This window comes from Schistocerca americana, chromosome X (assembly GCF_021461395.2).
Source record: "Schistocerca americana isolate TAMUIC-IGC-003095 chromosome X, iqSchAmer2.1, whole genome shotgun sequence".
Taxonomy (NCBI): domain Eukaryota; kingdom Metazoa; phylum Arthropoda; class Insecta; order Orthoptera; family Acrididae; genus Schistocerca; species Schistocerca americana.
The window spans coordinates 985773919-985778812 of record NC_060130.1 but is presented as its reverse complement, the minus strand read 5'-3'; the positions used below and the strand labels follow the sequence as shown (position 1 = coordinate 985778812).

Here is a 4894-nt window from a genome sequence, read left to right as displayed (position 1 = left end):
GTTTCGGGAGTCATCCTTCATGCACTTATTGTTCTGAGCTTATGTCATCTTCCCACAACTTATTGAACAAACGTTAAGGAAATCAGTTTCCGAACGAAAATACATTTCAGACCTGGTTTGACAACATCCTTCACTCCGAACCACTAGGTTTTTACAGTCGTGTAAACAGTAAACTTCTTGAGCATTTTAAGACTGTTTTATATAATGTGAGAGAATGTGTTGTATATGATTGATTTCTCTTTTATGGTCACCGATGTGCGATAAACAAATGGAAAACAGTTATTAAAATATTTACTATAACAATATAAATGAAATACATCTTAACACCGTAGCCTTAGGACGAAAAACTCTGTCAACAGAACATAAAGTATCTATAATAAATTCTGTATTCATCAAAACCAAACATTATGACGGCAATCGTGGAAAGCGGCATTATTCATTGTGCCATTTTATTTAGGGGATGTAGAGCTGCAAGAAGAAGAGCCTGTGGCACACACTGTGGACAAACAATGCCTTACATGCACCGACGACGACACAATACGAAGTAAGATCGAACCAACTGCTTGATTAGACTGGTACATGACTAGACAGTGCCGTAGTTAACTTCCTAAGACAATCTACCAAAGTTGGGTTCCACCCTGTCCATTAATCCTAATCTGATAAAATTCTAATGAATGAGAAGCAACTGCAGTGTTTTCTATAAATGGATGAAATAAAATAACTAAGCAGTGAGTAACATTTTTCTGTGCTGCAAGAAATAATAGTGATTAAAGTTTGAATTGTTTGCAAGACAGTAATTAACCAAAGGTGCCAACGTCTAGTAATTTGAACAGTAACTTCAGCAGCAGTGCTTAACGAAGTGAAATTCTGTAAAAGGTATTTTTTGTCTATTTTTCACTGAAAACTAAGTTTTCATGTTATGCAACTGCAGTCAGTCAGTGATGTTTGTTAAGGTCTTGAGCAAATTATGGTAGTAATCATACCAAGTGATTTTCAGTAACTGACAGCCGGGGTGACCGAGCGGTTCCAGGCGCTACAGTCTGGAACCACGCGACCGCTACGGTCGCAGGTTCGAATCCTGCCTCGGGCATGGATGTGTGTGATGACCTTAGGTTAGTTAGGTTTATGTAGTTCTAAGTTCTAGGAAATGAAATGGAATGTCGTGTGGCTAGGGCCTCCCGTCGGGTAGACCGTTCGCCTGGTGCAGGTCTTTCGAGTTGACGCCACTTCGGCGACCTGCACGTCGATGGGGGTGAAATGATGATGATTAGGACAACACAACACCCAGTCCCTGAGCGGAGAAAATCTCCGACCCAGCCGGAAATCGAACCCGGTCCCTTAGGATTGACATTTCGTCACGCTGACCACTCAGCTACCGAGGGCGAACTAAGTTTTAGGGAACTGATGACCTCAGCAGTTAAGTCCCATAGTGCTCAGAGCCATTTGAACCAATTTTTCAGTAACTGCTAGTGAATAATAGTGAAAGCTGAAGTCAGTTGAGATCAACAAGACATTAAAATCATTTTGACATGATTTTGCGACTGAAACTTAGCTTTGTGGATTGCGTAACTGTGAATTGCATGAAAGAGATTACTACATAACATGACATTAATCATTACAATGTTTTCAAATTTAAATCACATCTTTTGGTAATGTTAAAGGGGGCGGGGGGGGGGGGGGGTGTATAATGCACGATGGATGGCCAAGGGCCTTGCCGCAGTGGTAACACCGGTTCCCGTCAGATCACCGAAGTTAAGCGCTGTCGGGCTGGGCCAGCTCTTGGATGGGTGACCACCCGGTCGGCCGAGCGCTGTTGGCAAGTGCAGTGCACTCAGCCCTTGTGAGGCAAACTTGATTGAGAAGTAGCAGCTCCGGTCTCGGAAACTGACATACGGCCGGGACGCATGTGGGCTGAGGGTGACACGGCAGCCGGTCGGTACCGCTGGGTCCACCAGGGCCTTGTGGACGGAGTTTACGTTACGTTTCACATACTGCACGATGGCAATGATTTTTCATCTTAAGAAAAACTATAATTTTGCTTTTGTTTGACCTCACCATGGGTCAATTAACAAAACACATTTGTTCTGTTGCTTGCAGTACTTCATCGTATCAGTCAAAAACTTTTTTGTAAGTCTGCTGTGAGTTTCCAAGATTTTGGTGAAGAAATGACGACATTCCTATGTTCTGTCAGATACTCATCCATCATTTGTTAAATCCTCGGTCAAATATTTTCCTTTGCCTTCCATTTTCACATCTGTTATGGAAATATTAATAAATATAATACGGTGAGCATTATTTCGGTTTATTCGCAGAGTAAGTAACGTAAAATTTAAAAATTAAAGAAATGTTGTGCGTGGGACTTAACCTCACGACCACTGGCTGACCCTTATGTACTATTTCGGCAGTGCCAACGGGTGCATGTAAACGACAATAGTACAGATGTCTCATTCCTCGTCCGACCCACGTCAAAAATGCTTTTTTTCCTAAACGATTGGCCATCTGGATCCCCCACTTGTGTCATTTTCATTTATGGCCAAGTGCAGCGTATAATTGACATGTGAGGGAAATCGGTGAGGACGAGTAGGGACGGTTCCCCTATTAGTTGTACTAAGTGTACCGGTGTCCAGTGTGCAGCGCCTTAGGGCTGCAAGAGTCCACAACGGGGTGGTGATACACGAACGTACAGCGACAGCGCGCGTCTTCGGTAATTGAGATCTCTCCTGTGCAGACTGACGTGCAATAATGGATCAAACTGGCAGAAAAGATACTTTGATGTTTACTTTTGATGAGAGTTTTCCTAGACAAAACTCATTTGAAAAGAGATGGTAATGCTAGTGACGTAGCAGTTATGCATTCAGGACGTGCCATCCGCACAGCCAAGAATTTACAGCAGAGCTGTTAAATGGTGCAATAGCTTCCTATGGTAAGATGCCCTCTAATTCTGTAGAAAGGTGGTTTAATGTTCATACATTCCCAGTAGTTAACGGTGTGAGGTAGGTTAAGATAGACCTTCAGAAGAACATGTGTTGCTATATCACAGTCGGTAGACATTGTGCAATAGAAACATACGACTAGCAGCCACGCACATGAGCTGTCTGTGGCTCGCCGGGCCATGTTCGCTTACAGTGAATACAACGCGTGCGACATTGTAGCTATAGACGTACAAATCCCGACACAGCAGTCGAATTCGAACGCTGAAAAGAAAGAAACATGAAAGGGAGCTCTGCTAAAAAGAAGTGGAGATTGGCACACCAGGGTGATAATGACGTAGCGTCACTATTTCGAGGAAAAGCAATAAGAATTAGTTGCAAGCTCATACAGGAAACTTCTGAAATCGTGACTCCAGCCAACTTCCATCAGGCCGGATGGACGGCGATGTGACAGACTCACTCTGAACGATTACGTACCAAGAGGTGCTTGTTTTGGCTGTAAGAAGACCTCGCAACACCAACCGACAGATCACCGTGAGTCAGAAAAATCAGAAGACACGTCGCACCGGATCACAAAACCAAGTAAATGGGCGGAAGGAGTGGAGGGAACTGGTGTGAATAACAACATGCTTGAGACCCCGATCACTGTTGAAGAATAATTGTGATCACAAAAGGAAAAGCACACATCAACAACGGAGATAACTGTCAGATATCTGATACGCATAATTAGTTATACATTTCGTTCCCAAGACGGAGAAACAAACTATCAAGCTTTTGGCTCATGCGTGTACAAGTCCATCCATTTTAATAATATGTATGGGTCCCATCGCGTTTTCTGTGGGAAATCGGTTGCACATAATCGAAATATGCTTCATTTAAAACGAGGAAAACAGCATGTAGGTGAACCAGAAAAACGTGACTCTTATGGTGGAAAACAAATTCATAAGGATTCGAACATGGGACGCTGACATATAAAGCCTGCAGGTTGTTTATTCAACTACAGTACTATTTACGAACTTAAATCTGTTGAGTTAACATGCACTGCGTCTAAAGATAATACTAACGTATTCTATTAGCAGAAAAGTTATTGGGCCTTGGTTAAACAGATCTTGAGCACTGACAAGATCGGTTTCGAATAATTTTTGAAGTAATATTTCCTCGTCTGTATGTTTCTAAGGAAAACATAAAAATATGGCATGTTGTGTTTCGTTCATGTCACTGGTGTACCGGTCTAACTCCTGCTGCGATTTCTGTCGGCAAATTATTATGCTGTTAAGTGTACTTTCAACTCGACAGATAAACTTCCACCAGAAGCTAGCGTCCCCGATTCGATGAAGAGCCTACATTAGTTACGTTTATCGGCCACCGAGATCACCAGATGTTACTACATTACTGTTTCGCCCTTGGTGAATGATGAACAATGAAATCGTAATGCTACACTCGTAATAACTCACTGGTACATGCCTAGAAAGACTGAGAACTGAAACCTTTACTGAAGTAGACAGTATAATATTAGAAATTTTGATTTAATATTTTTTAAATCACTCATGTGATTTGATACTAAAAAAAATTCTTTAGTAAACATTCCTTCATTACTGAAAATTAACATAACACTCAGATTGCTGTAACTCAAAACTTCTTGGATGGAAATTGTCCATCCGAAAATATTTTACGTTTCTCCAATCCCTCTATTTGACAGTTAAAAAGTTATCACCTGTGAGATAGTTTATTAAATACGGATTTGTATACTATACAATATATGTACGGTGTTCTGCAGTTGTGTAGGACACCTGTGTAAGGTATCATTTAACATGAAATGCCACTGCGCTTCAGTGATCAAGTAGTCTCAGACGGGATTAGAAACCTGGATTACCGTAATAGCCGCTACGGACGTGGAAGTTCAAAGACGGTTACAGACCTGAATTGCCATCGAGCCGGCTCTAGCTGTGTGAGTTGCTTCAACG

The 4894-nt window shown here is 41.9% G+C and overlaps 1 pseudogene; it reads left to right on the top strand.

The window, feature by feature from the left end:
• The first annotated feature begins 1701 nt into the window (after positions 1-1701).
• On the top strand, positions 1702-1819 carry LOC124557034 (annotated as a pseudogene).
• The last annotated feature ends 3075 nt before the right edge of the window (positions 1820-4894 follow it).